This window comes from Halyomorpha halys, unplaced genomic scaffold (assembly GCF_000696795.3).
Source record: "Halyomorpha halys isolate HHAL.00 unplaced genomic scaffold, Hhal_1.1 Scaffold208.1, whole genome shotgun sequence".
NCBI lineage: Eukaryota > Metazoa > Arthropoda > Insecta > Hemiptera > Pentatomidae > Halyomorpha > Halyomorpha halys.
Window position 1 is genome coordinate 948126 of NW_027109100.1, and position 15107 is coordinate 963232.

Genomic DNA, 15107 nt, shown 5'->3' on the forward strand with positions numbered 1-15107 from the left:
ATTATTATTAAAAAGCTTTCTATGGTAAATAATTTTTTTAGAATTTGTTTTATCCATTATTAACAAAAGTATGGTGTTTTAAAGGGGTTTTTTTTCATGCCTGTGACAAATGCCCAAGAAAGTATAAAAACAAGATTTCTCTAAATCGGCACAAGAAGTATGAATGCGGAAAAGAGCCTCAGTTTCAATGCCCTTGTTGCAGGTATAAATGCAGATATTGGGGATCAATAAAGAGGCATTTTGTTTTAGTACATCCTCATCAAGCCATTAGCTCATCTTTATAACTGTATGTATTTGTATATCTTTTTTATTTGATTAGATATAATTGCTAAATTTTCATATATTTGTGTATGTATATACAGACATCTATACTTATATAAAATGCTGTGAAAAAGTATTTGAAATAATTTAAATTTAGGGAGAGTTCAGGAGAAGAAAGGATTCAAAATTATTGTGGAACAGATAATATATATAGTTAGCTAAAAATACTTAGACAATATTATTGTGGTGAAAATTATTTAATTTATATAGTAAGCTAAAAATCAATATGTTCTTGGATATTCTCAGCAATTTATCTTTAGTGCTAAATATTGAAGAGGCTGTGGACTTATGTCCATGGTCATGCTGTAAAACCAAAAAAATTGACCCAAGTTGTTTAGAGTAATGGGTGTAGAAACTGTCAAATTTTTTAGTGTCGTTTTTCTATTCTATTCTTGTAAGATATTTCATTACAGCACCACAAAAATAACCCCAAACTATTTTTGATTCTCCACCATAATTTATTGTTGTTGAGCAGACGTCGTATAGCTTATATATGGGTCATTCTCCCAGAAGGGGAGAAATGATGTTCAGGCCGTTTGTAACATCCCATTTATGATTTTAGTGGTGGGAAATTTTTCTGTTAGTGGTGGATTATTTCTTTTTCTTAAAAACTTTGTTAAAATCCATCGATATGTCATGATCCTGTTCTATCCTTGGATAATCTTTCTGAGTGTAATTAGCTATAATTATAATAATAATCCGTTCCAAAAATTCTGAAGTTTTTACTATGCAAAAATTGTAAAGCCATTTTTTATCATAGTTCAGAATACTTCTCTATCCTCAAAAATAATGATCCTCATTTTAAACTGATAGATTACAATATTAAGACTTTGAAAGCATTGCTATTACAGTTCTGTAATTTTATAGTTATAGCTATTGTACTTTATGAGGTTTGCTTTCCCACCTTTTTTCCCCTCTAAGTTGTCTAGAACATCGAGTAATCTTTTGATTCAGTCAATCTAGAGCATTAGGCAAATGGAAATGTGGGCTTTAATGTGAATATCAAACAAACCGCATCAGGCTTAGAATTGAAACCAATTTTTCCTTATTGCTCAATACATGAATACAAAGAACTGTTTCTATTTCTGTAATAACTTAAAATATCTTAAAACAACTTGGGCCCTACTTCATAATAAAGTACAAACTAATACTATTAGTCTTTTAGATTTATCTTAATTCAATTACACAGACCATCATTGCCACCTCCTTTAATAACCGATGTGAATGTTGCAATTTTTGAGAGGACCAAAAAAATGTATCTTTTTTTTTTAACTTTCCCATTGTAAACAATTTTATTATCTCTGGAACTTTTTATTTTTTTGTTCTTTGAGCTTTAGATTTGTTTTTATGAGGATTTATTTTGCAAAAATGCTTCTAGTAAATAACAAAACTAATGAATTTTAAAAAAAGCGGATTTTCATTTTCATTTCTTAAACATAGTGTTAATGGTATTAATCTTTCAGATATCTTACAAAGACTATAATATCAATATATTACTATAGTAATATTAAAATATTCCTTATTTTCTTGAGATCATAAGCCTATAAAATATATAGTTATGATTTTATTCGTTTTAAGAAGAACATTTATAATGTATGCTCTATATCTGAACTCGGTTTCTTGGTTCATTCATTAATTTCTTGACCTTAAAATATTATGCTATTATAATAAATATTATATAGCATAATAAAGATTATGCTTTCAGATTTCAAGCTGAAAACATAGATATTTCAATACAAATATGGTTCTACTCTATAACTGAAATTTAAAATTTAGTATGTAATCAGTTAGTGAAATTTCAGTGATAAAAACTCATTAGCCTTATGCCAACTTCCATAATCATAAGAGCTTGTGAAGATGTAGGAAATATTTATGAATATTTTATTTTCAGTTATATGTCCAGTGGACAGAACTTTTGTTAAAGAAAAAAAGAATAAAATAACTGGTGAGACAGTATTTTTACAGTAGCATTTAGTTGTAATTATTATATTAATACTTATTATTATCCTATGGTATGTTTTGTTTGTCATATCTTTATTAAGCTATTCTTCCAGGTTTAATACATTAATGGTTTTGTATAGGTTTGGCACCAAGAGTAAAGTTTGCCTGTGATTCGTGCTCTAGGAGTTACATGAACAAGGTATCCCTGTCCCGTCACAAGAGGTACGAGTGCGGTAAAGAACCTCAATTCAGTTGTCCTTATTGCCCTTACAAGTCATACCATAAATGTCACCTCAGACTACATATATTTCATATTCATAATTCACATTTACAATAATTATTCACAAGTTTTAGTTAAATTAGTGGAAATACTTCTGTTAATATTTTTTTAGCTATCATCAAAAAATGATATATTTATCAAGTGGTTGTTTTTTAATAATGATATTGTTAATTTTATTTTTATCGTAGTTTAAAGTTTATACTTAAAAATAAAGATATTTTGTTCATTGTTTTCATTATTTTCAAAATATATTTCCTTCAATGTTTACAATGCATTTCCAATAATAATTTAGGAAAGGTTCCATTTAATGTTAATTAATTTCTATGTATTGAAGTTGAAAATTGACTAATAAAGAAGCATAATTTCTTTTTTGATCAGAGAAGTACCTCAAATTTAACAGAAATATCCCTAATAAAATTTAAAAAACTCTTATTTTCTAAATATTTATTATTTTATCACGAAAATCCATAATTTAAGTTTTAAGGCATTGTTGACCACCTATAAACATCAATATAGTACAACACAGTATAAACCAGTTACTGGGACTTGTCTCGTAAAGTGTTGTTTAGTCACTGATCTATTGCTATTTATTTTACTTTCCTAACCACCTTGGTAGGGAAAGTATTGTTATCAGATCAAATATTCTTTGTTTATTTCTTAATGAATCATTGTATTTTAAAGCCCCTGGAGCAAAAAAAAAAATCATTTTTAGTCATTGACTTGTCTGTGTGTCTGTCCACAGAGCGAAGACAAATCAGTCTATATCCAATTAAGGGTTAGCTTTTCAATAAATCCTTGAGAAAAAGTAGGAAAAGGTTTTGACAAAAATTAAATTTTATTTGTGATCAACTCAAAAAGTAGAAATTATACATGTGTTGTCTTCCGTCAACAGGCTGACAGGCTTTTCAATAAATCCTTGAAAAAATTAAATTTTATTTGTGGTCAATTCAAAAAGTATAAATATATATATATAGTTGACTGTAAAACTTAAATATAAGAAGATGGTCAGGGTCGTGGTCAAAAAAAGAACAAATAGTTATAAACTATTTTGACCATCACCCTGACCACAACCATCTTCTTATATTTAACAAAAAGTATAAATTATATATTGATAATCATTTGAAATATAATTGAATTTTCTATCTATCTATCCGTGGCACTACAGCCCAGTTTGGACCTTACCCTCCTCAATGAGCCTTCGCCATGTAGCTAGGTCTTGTGTGGCCGCTCTCCAGTTGCGGATGCTCGGCAATTCTCTGGAATCCCTGATGACGGCATCCTCCCATCTCAGCCTTGGCCTGCCTCTTCCTCAGGTCCGATGCAGCCTACAGTCCAGGAACCTCCTTGGGATCTCAACTGATGGCCAGCCCAGGACTGGAATTGAATTTTCTACAAAAGAAAAAAGTCTGAATGGAGCAAGTGTCAACAATGATACAGTGTATTGTTCTTTGTTCCAATATTTAAAAAAAATATTCTAAGCATGTTTCCACGGAAGCCCATTCACCAACTCAAAAAATATGTATCTTCCAAAGTATATCAGATACTCATTTGAAAGATAATTTAGTTGTTTGCAAAGTTAAATTTAAATAAAAAAACAAAAATTAAATTTTAATCTAAGCAGGCCTAGTTTATAGACTTGTTCTCTCCATTCTCACTAACATCTTAATCAGACCAATATTAGGGAAGATACAGCAAACAAATTTTGTATTGGATCTTGCATCCAAAAGGGTAAGGGAATTCTTGTGAGTGGACACACCAGATATTCTTATTTATGAATTTTAGAGAACTATTCATTTTAATATTTTGTTAAATCATTAAGTTTTTTTATTTTTGAATAAATTAATTTTTATTGTTCATAGAATAATGGGACTGAAATATTCTGTATCCTTTTGACCTGTTTGACCTTTTATATCATATTTTCATGAAATATGATAGTTTGACCTTATCATGGTTTTATTTTGCATTAATAAAACTATATTATATAATTTATATAAAAAAACTATAAATTACAGATACACATTTCTTTATGTATGTGCAAGTCAAGTACCTTGTATTAGTCATTCTCTACATCATGAATATATTATTTAGGTTTCTTCCATCCCCATGATGAAAATCACAGCTATCAATCATGTAAGTATTGTACTTATATATAATGTATTTTTTGTTGTCAAGTATTTAATATGGTTAAAATGATTACAGGTATCGCTCAACTTACATCAGTCATGATGGAGAAGTACACTTTTGAAAAGACAATGCTTCTGTAATTTTTCTTATTAGAGCATTAAATTGTTTTTATATAGCACTAATCTAACTATGAAAATTTGTATGTTACTCGCTTCTCTAATACATTGGCTGCACGCTTTCACTTGTTATAAATTTGTTTTTTGTTACTTTTATTTCAACCCTTTCTTTTTATGTTTTTAATTCAACCTTATTCTGTTTTTAATACTGTATTATAATTACTTCTTCATATCATATAGCATATATATTTATGTTTTGAAACATATATTTATTTAATCTAATTTATTACTTGGCTATTTTATAATTAACCCTCTGAGTACCAAGGAGATTTTCAATACCCTAGTCTCATGCAATTTGACGATAATTCCATTGGAAACCTGGAAGGCACTAATTATTGTTCGGTGACTTTCTTCTTGAAGCTATATTTTCTCCATTAATGTTTTTATACCCCCTTAATACTTCAATTTCAAACATAAATCGTATAATGATTAAAAAAAATGTGGATGGGTCCTTGCAATATGTATTCTACTTCAATTTTTTGGAGTTTAAATAGTTTTATAGCAGTTTTATAATATTCCACCGCTAGAGTCAGTATAATATGACATAGTTGCAGCTTGTTACAAAAAGTCATTATCTTTTTTAAACTCAATGTTCTTAAAGTTTGGAAGTATCGCTTCTTAATTATTAGCTATGCATTAATTCCCTTTTTGTCCAGTTTTATTTCAAATTCGGTGCAAAATGAGTAAGATTCCTATGAACTTGTTTTCAAGAACTAAACACATGGTGGAAATGGCTACATTTGTATCTAATGGCTGTGATAATATATAAGAAGCTCAAAACTTTATTGGTTCCCAGGAAATAAAGATCTAACATTTGAGTTCCCTGAATGTCTTATAAGATGTTAGTAATCAAGATTATATTTTGTCTTTATTCAAGTTAATCATTTTTCCTGCTTTTGTGGATAGTGTTGTAAAATACACAAACTAAAGAGATGCTTTGGAAACTGGAAATTATTATAGCAAGATAAAAAGAGATAAAAGAAAGTGAGTTAGTCTAGATGACATCAAAATAGATGCTTTTATTGGATTACTTATCTGCACCAGAGCCAAAAAAAAAAAATCATGAAGCAGCTTTAACATGATTATGGTGTTAAGACCTATTTATACAGTAACCATGTCAAGAACTTGATTTTGAATTATGTTATGAGATATGATGACATGTTTATTTGTAATGAAAGAAATAAACGGATAAGTTGGCACTGATTTGGGAGATGTTCTTTTGAGTAAATGTGCACTTTTTCATGTCATGTATATATGAAATCCAAATCTGAAAAATATGGTATGAAGATCTGGATGCTGGCCGACAACAATAATGTTATTGAAAGAATTGCCAAATGTATCTAGGGGAAAAGTCAAAAGAAGAATGAGTGGAAAAGAATAGCTCTGAATTTAGTGGACATCTTGGAGGATAGATTGTGATTACTACCAATAATTTGTGAATGTTGTGGAGCTTATAGAAAAAAAACAAATCATTTATACCCCAAGATTTTTTTTTTCAAATCAACTGGGAAAAATATTGTACTCTTCAATTTTTGGCTACCAATCTGAAATTAAATTAATTTCCCACATCACATGTAAAATAAATACTTAGTGTTGTTATCTTCTAAACGTTATTTTAGTGAAATTGATAAGGAAGCTGATAAGAAGGTTCCAAAAATTATAATAACACAAAGTGAGGAGTCAATATCCCAGTAGGACCATAAAAAAATATAGATGTTCTGTTCATAATGCAGTAAACATGTTTGCAAGGTTCATTGCTCAGAGGAAAGAGTGTTAAATAAAGTGTAAATAATTTTAATTTTTGTTTTTATAATATTTTTATCTTTTTAAAAAAAAAAAATTTCTGAACAAGTAATATTTAATTTATTGATTTTCTAAGATGATTTTCCTTTTTCCTATCAACAGATGCAAACAAAAAGAATTTTTAATTATCTGTAGTAAAAACCTCGTAAAAACTGAAAGTGGAAATGGGTCCCATAAGAACCCTCGTGGTATTCTATGTTCCTGTGCGACTGTGGTACTCAGAGGGTTTAGGAAATTAAGGGTACATGTGTCTATGTAAACTATCTATCCATCTACTCTTAGGCCATAATCTTTTTAAAGTATCTGAAATTTCTAAAGAAGTTCTTAATCATCTAGATAAGACTTTCTAACTTATTCTGCAAATAGATTATCAAACCTAGAAATTTTTTTTTTCTCCTCATCATTTGCACATTATTTTGGCTTCTGCTAACAGCTTTAGATCTTCCAAAATGTGCTATTCTTGTGGAGCAACTGTGTTTTTTTTTTTATTGTCCATATTTGGAGCCTGGTCAGTTAATGCTTGATTTTCTGGATAATATTTTTTTATCCTTCTTGTTCTACTCATTCACACAATTGTGCCTCTGTGTTTTTTTTTTTAATATCTTCTCTAATATATAATAAAAAAATAATAATAAAAAAAATAATAATAATAAAAAAATGGTTCTGATTTAATTGTAGAATTAAATAATTACAGAATCTTGGACATTGCAAACAAATAAGTAAATTTGTATAATGTCATGAATATTTCATAGGAATTATGTCAGAAACCACAAGACTAAACAAAAAATAAAAATAAAATAATGAAGTTTTGTGCTGTCCTAATTTAAAACCAGTTTTGTGAATTCATATTTAATTTTCTCTATAAATTTTAAATTAGTCAATTTGAGTGGTTGTCATTGTTTAATTAATTTATATTTTGCTCTTAGTTTTTTTCATTATTTCATCATCAATGAAATGAACCAAGTTTTATTTGTATATCTGCTTAACCAGTCTTCCATGATTTCAAATTATTTTCACTTTATTGTTTATGTTTCTTCATTTTATTTATGTTACTGAACCAATAAAATCTCTTGTTCATTTTTTACTTTATTAATTTCATGAAATGAAAATTTTTTTTATAGAATTATTTCATCTAAATTTTGTTTGATCAAAAGGTGTTGATGTTATGTTGGTTTTGTAACTTTTGATACTTTTTACATCTGGGATAAAATTAAAAGCTTTTCTTATAAGTTTCCACAATTTTTGGGCAGAAGATGGAAATAAGTGAATGGATGATAAATTATTTTATACTCCCTAGTTGTAATAATGAGCATGAGTTTTAGTAATTTTATAGTTTGGCATGTCTTTACTCATGTAGTCTAATAATTTTGTTTTATTGGAGTATTTTTTTATTCACCCATTTTTTTAACAGCCCAATATACAGTAATTTCTCTTGACAAACTCATATATCTAAGTAACCAACTACAATGAGTACTTTATAAATACTGTTTGAAAAGAAGCTTGTTGATTGCTTAGTTATATGTATATATATATTTATATCAATTCCACATGAAAATAGATAAAGTTTATTTTCTATTTTCTATTATTAAAATTTGAATTTTTAATTCTTCATTTTTTTAATTCTTTAGAACCTTATTCTCTTCTAATTTAATATATTTACTTTGTTTTAAGGAGCTTCAAATCGCAGAAAAAAATTGAAACCTCCTCAGTATTGGTGTCCCTATTGTTCTTTCAAGTCTCACCTGCGACGCTTAGTTAGAGAACATCTCCGAACCCATGAAAAGCCAACAAATCCATAAGAAATATTTATTTGTTAAAAGATTAATATGTACTTGTGTATTTTGTGTTATTAATAAACAGTCCTATGTGCTATATTTTTTGTCTTATATAATTTTCCTTTTCCATAGTATTTTTATGTATTATTTTCTTTGTTGTTTTTATTCAGCATATTTGTCGGAACAATCTTGAATATTTCTTTGTTTTAATTTAAACATTTTTAATTTCAGGTTTTGATTTTTTTTGTAACTATTGTTCAAGAAAGTATAAAAACAAGTTTTCATTGACACGGCATCAAAAATATGAGTGTGGAAAGATGCCCCAGTTTCAATGTCCGCATTGCTCTTACCGAGCAAAACACAAATCAAGCATCAAATGCCATATTATTTCCAGGCATATGAAAGACAGAACATAGGAAAGGCCTTGTTTTTGTTGAGATCTTTACAATTCGTAAAGTCAGAACTGCTTAGTTATGTGATTTAACTATTCAGCTGAATCAAATGAAAATGTATTATGTAAAAAAACAATTTCATAGGAATACATTTTATGTTATTTTTAGCAAATTTATTTTCTTTACAATTCTCATATGTTTTATGCGTTGCTGAATTTTAGCGATTGCACAAAGCATGCAATGTTATATTTTACAAATGAAAAAATGGTACAACGAATCTCAAGTTTCAGATTCAAAGATGCACTCCATATTTATCTCTTTGACTAGTCTGTCATCGCTTTTTTTTTTTTTACATTATCCTATAATTATATTATATATTGATATACATATTTGTAAAACTTTTTCATTTGTCAAATAACTCTTCATTGCTGTTCTGGTTAACTAACTGTACATACCTGTTTAAATCTTTGAGTTTATCATTTTTTCATGTTCCCTATACTTTTCTATTAAACTTAATAACTATTTGGTCTAAGAAAATCTTTAATAATTCTCAAATAACGGAAAGAAATTTTCATCAGATTGATACATGTAAATCATGCTGTGGTTTGCTAATAATATGTTACTGAACAAGAACAGGCAAGAGTTAAAAGGAAAAAAAATCTCTACCACTGCAATCCATGAAGGATCTTGGGTTTAGTAATTTGTAAACAGGTTCTCGGTTAATGGTTATGCTAGAAGGTGATTTGTTCTGGATCCCTCCCCCCAAATAAGAGTACCCTCTTTATTAGAGGTGAGTGTGCTTCAGAAGGGGAACCCCCTGTTTGTCAGATATGTGCTCATGCCACCTCATCTATCTCTTGAATAACATCAGGTACTGATTTTTCCAAGATTGAGTGGATATAAAAAGTGTCTTTGAAACCATGGTTTCCACTTCAACATAGCCTTTCCATTATGAAGATTTATGTTTGATCTGTCTTTCTTAACCGAGAGTTCATTCTGGTCCTTTGATAAAAGCCTCATACTTTAATCTAGGCTGTAGCTTATGAAGTCAATGAATTCAATTCCTGTTTTAAGCTATTCAATTCCATTATTAATGACATGTTTTGAGTTAATAAGTGTTAAGGTAACATTTATTATCTTTTTGTGAGATATAAATCTTGCTGAAATACCTCACCTCTACCCATGTCATTCTCTAAATATAAATTAACTTAAAATAAAAATCAGTCTGTACCTAATTTGAGCTGTAAAATCTAAGTTTTTGTGAGAAAAAACAGAAAAACTTTATGCATTCTTTAAAAATTACAGTGTGTTTAGTATTCAATATTATGTTCTATTTATGACTCAATTATTCTAATAAAGCAAATTTTCCAGTCCAAGAGCATACATATTTTTATTCTTGCAGAGGAACATAAATTTTTTATTAATAACTTTATATTTATTAAAAATTAAATTTTCTCTTCTAAATTGATTAATTTTAAAACTTTCTGAAACTAAATTTGATGACAATCCAGTGGATTCCAATTTATTGAGAATCTTAATGTCATGTGAGTATTGGCGCACGGGGCAGAGTACCTCAGTGAATAAGCCACAGTATTTCTATTTCCCAAGCCCGGGTTTGAGCCAGGCTGCTGTGAGATATAATAATTATTGTTTTGAATTCAGCCTTGAATCGATCTATCTAGCCTCTATAAAGTGGGTACCCTTTATTAAGGAGAAGAAACCTGGTGGTTGAGTGTGATATTCACCATATCACTTTCTAGCACAACTGTTAACCTATAAACAGTACCTTCTTACCAAGTACTCTAAACCCAGGACCCTTTCTGTGTTTTAATGTTATGATTTTTTTTTTTTTTAATTTACAATATTGTTTGGACTCTTCACCTTTTTATTTAAATTCAATGTTGTAAACAAAATTATTTACATCACTTTTACTTCAAAGGTACCAAATTTTGGTTTAGTTAGTTATACCGATTATGTTCTTTTCCCCATTATCTATTTAAAAATCTGCTTTAAAGTCTTTTTTTTTTTTTTTTTTATTGCCACCATTTAAAGGTTGTGATTGTAAGTACTGTCATTCATGTAGTAATTTAAAGATACTCCATGAACTTTGTTGCAAAATATCATGTAAGTTGTTAGTGTCATTGCCCCATTTCACATAGCCAAAATGGACTTTATTAAAAAAATTGTGTCATTTTTATTGTACTATTTCATTTATTTACTAATTCAAATTTTTATCAAAATCCAAATTTATATGGAAAATCATTATTACTTAACAGCTATTATTATACGTATCATTAAAAAAAAAACCTGTTAGTTTTTTTTTTTTTTTTATTTTTTTTTCATTATTGATATGAGATTATTGTATGATGAAAGTATTTAATATTAATATTGTAAGACTAATAAAATTTAATAAATAAAATTATTTCTTTATTGTTCTAATGATAAATAAATTATCAGTTATATTTATTGTCTCATTAATAAATTATTTTTTATCAGAGGTTATCTTACTATTGTCCACATTGTTTTCCGCATTTTTCATTAATTATTTAAGTATTAAAAAAAATTAGGTATAACTTTTTTTTTTAATTTTATGGTTATAGATTCAGTATCTGTTTTCGTTGGCATTAATTTTTCTGCATCTGGAAAGAGTTCCTGATCAAAAGATTTTTGGTTATTTTAATTCATATTTTTTGCACTTTCTTTTTTAATGGATCTAATGGACTATATATTTTCATACCAACAACCATATTCAATCAATCTACTATGTGTCCCAATAACAAAATCCCTTTCCTTCTCCTAAACATTAATAGTAATGAAAATACTTTGTTCAATGATTCTACTGTGAAACTGTAGTATATTAAGTTTCTGCTGCAATACATGAATAGATGATTTTTCATTTTAGAAGATCAAAGAGAAAAATACAGTTACATCAATTTTATGTTGAATAAGAATTGGTAATGAATTTTTATTATTTTTTTATGGATTCTTAATCTTACTTAGTAAATATCAAGCTCAATCTCGTGAAACATAGAGTTACTTTACAGTTTAGAAGGTAAGAATCAAATCTCGTAGACTTCTATTTGGAAGAACTAGATAACATTCTGTAAATTTATCATCTGCTTTACTACTTACAACTTTTCCATGTCTTTTCTTGTGGATTCCAGCTATTTAACTATAATTTTTTAAAAGATTTTTTAACATAACTTCAATAGTAGAGCTGACTGTTGTTTCTATGCAAGTTGTGGTCTATTGGCACAGCTCTCTATTTCCAAACTCCAAGTAGGAGCCATGTGCATCTGCTGATACAGAGTCCTCCCATCTAATATTTGGTCTACCAACTCTTCTTTATCCATATAGTTTCTCAACTAGCATTATCTTGGGTGTCTCAGTTTCATCAGTTGAGGTACTGTGTCCATTGAAGTTGTCCTTGTCTGACAAATTGATGAGATATTCTTGTAGAGTCCCAATTGTTCAATATTATTCCTTCTTCTTCCGACGCCATCTTCTCTAGCAGGACCAAAAATCCTTCTTAGGATTTTTCTCTCAAATATGAGAAGTCTATTCTCATTCGTTTTAGTGTATGTCCAGGCTTCTGACCCATAAGTTAACACTGTGCAGACAAGGGACTTACAGTGGTTAATCTTCTAATGGGAGCTTCCTTGTAGCTGCCACTGTCCTCCTACTGATCTGCCAGGATGTATCGTTTCCAGAGCTGACCCTAGATAAATAAAGCTATTTACTCTTTTGAAGCAACCTCAAAGGAAATCAATTTTGATCTTTCTCAAAATGGGAAAAAATTGGAGTCAGTTTTCTAACTAATCTTCATGTATTAACTAGTACAGTTTTTTATTTATTGTTTTCTGAGCTGATTGAGAATTTTTTTTTGTTACAAAGGCTAATTAAAATTTTTCATTTTAATAGATTTTTATTTATAAAAGTATTTTTACTTTAATTTTTCAGGTTTATATTCATATTTTTAAGATAACTTTATAGTAATTTCCCCTTTTTTTTTTCTCTTTTATTCATCAAACATTTGGTAATAGAGTTGTTCTTTCCTCATAGTTGGCTCTATACTATAAAGTGAGGATATTTATAATTCAAATGATAATTTTTGTTATGGGATTATTTTATTTAAATTCTCTTGACATTATTTTTATTAAGATACAGACATATACACATTTCTTGCAATATATTTCATAATTTATATAAATTAAATGAGTTTTAGTTTTAAACAGCAATTTGTACTTGATAAATGAGCCAAGAGCTTATTTTAAATTTGTATTATTTTTAATTTTATTCTATATTTTAAAAATTTCATCTTGTCAGAAGCAAAATATTTTTTTACTACATCATTGTTTTAAATTTTGAAAGTTTCATTTTTATTGCCTAAAGCTTGGAATCATTCTTAGATTTTTTTATAAAGCTATAGGAATGCAAAAGCATGATGTTTAGGGATGCTTCTTAAAATTTATTTATTTCATATAGTTGTGGTGTGTAGTTGCAATTTTCATACTGTTTCTTTCGATTTGTTACTATAGAGATATTTATTTTTTGTTTGCACTCCTTTTTCTTTCGTTATTCTCTTTTTATAGCCTTTTGCGTGCTGGTACTTGAATTTGACAATTATTATTACTTTTATCAAGAACCTAATGATCATATTGTTTTTCAGATATTATAATAAGAAGAAAAGTTAAAAGGTCAACTTATTCAGAACAAGGTTATAATTGTACTCAATGTTATAAAGTTTATCGTTACAAGAATGGACTTTACCGCCACCTAAAATTTGAATGTGGGAAAGAACCGCAATTTCAGTGTCCTAATTGCCCATATCGGACAAAGCATAAATCTAGCCTTAAAACTCATGTTATATCAAGACATTTAGATCTCAAAGCCACCATGTAAATTATTAAATTTGTTGTTTATTTGAACAAAAATGGCTGCTGCTTTTTGCTCCTTTGTCATTTTGTTTAAGTAAATTTGCCTTCTAAACAAAATTTAGTCAATTACGAAAGGTCTTTTCCTCTTAAGGAAAAAAAAAATGTATATGAAACCTAAATTAGTCCCTTAAAGTAGAATGCATAATATCAAATTTATTTGGCTTTCATTTATACAAATTTAGCATGTAGTATTTGAAGATTTGTTTAGTAATTGGCAAAATGTATTGATTTCATAGGATTACCATTAGTTTTTTTAATAAAATATTACTTTCTGAGTCATTAAAATAAAAATAATTATTGACAACATTTTACTGTTTTCAAAGTATTATTAAGTTTGTTCACAATATATGGGGAAACAGTTTTGGCCATTGGAATATAAGGGGCGGAGCATCATTTAATATCTATGAAATAATTTTTTTATTTTTTTCATTTTCCTTTGCTTCATTATAATTAATGTTTTTCCTTGAATAGTACATTAAATAAGGCTTCATATTTGTTTATTTACTCAATCTACTATTAACATACGGGTATAGTTTAATTATAAAAGTCTGATTATCATTAGTAAATGTTAATTTTATTTAATTCATTTTTATATATTTCAAATTTATTCAATTTTTATGAGTTTAAAGAAAGGCCACAAAAAATATTAAATAAAATAATGATATTTTATTTAAATTAAAATAATGAATAAATATTGTGGTTTTATTGATATTTTGGGCAGAAGTATGTACCTGGTACTTATTTAATCAACTAGAAATACTTTATTTAATTACTTCTATAGGGAAAAAACAATATATTTATTGAATTTACTACTCTATAAGTGGATTATTTGATTTCAGCACAATTGCTTCTTACAAGTAAATTTTTTTATTTCAGTTATAAAAGTAATGTATTTATGCTTGACAAAGCACCTGTTAATATTAATTATGTTGACCCTTGCTTATTAAACCTTTTCAATCAATCCACTTTAACTTTATAGAATGTATTCATTTGCTAAACATAAATAAAAATGTTACTTTAAAAATGTCAAATATTTGTTCACTTCTGTTTTTTTTTTTTTTAATATATTTTCTCTCCAAATATATTTTGTTTTATCTAAATTTTATGTATATCCAGGTATTAATGTCATTAATTATGTTTTCTCACTGCCCGTGCAGTCAGCTTTGTTAACTTAATTATAATATAATTTTTTTTTCTAGTGGTTTTACACAAATACTAATTATGTTAGTTAATTTTATGAAAAAAAATATCTTCACTTGTGATAATGAACATTATTAAGTTGTAAGAAACATTTATTCAACATTTGATAAAGGCCCATTTCCACAGTGACACTTAAATACAACTATCTCAGCCACTGC

General features: G+C 27.8%; 1 long non-coding RNA gene across 1 annotated transcript; it reads left to right on the forward strand.

Annotated features, from left to right (window-relative positions):
- The first annotated feature begins 6 nt into the window (after window positions 1-6).
- Window positions 7-8517, forward strand: LOC136795740 (uncharacterized). The gene is made up of 4 exons (XR_010843393.1): window positions 7-286; window positions 2213-2266; window positions 2403-4802; window positions 8317-8517. It is a non-coding gene; the product is annotated as an uncharacterized lncRNA (long non-coding RNA).
- The last annotated feature ends 6590 nt before the right edge of the window (window positions 8518-15107 follow it).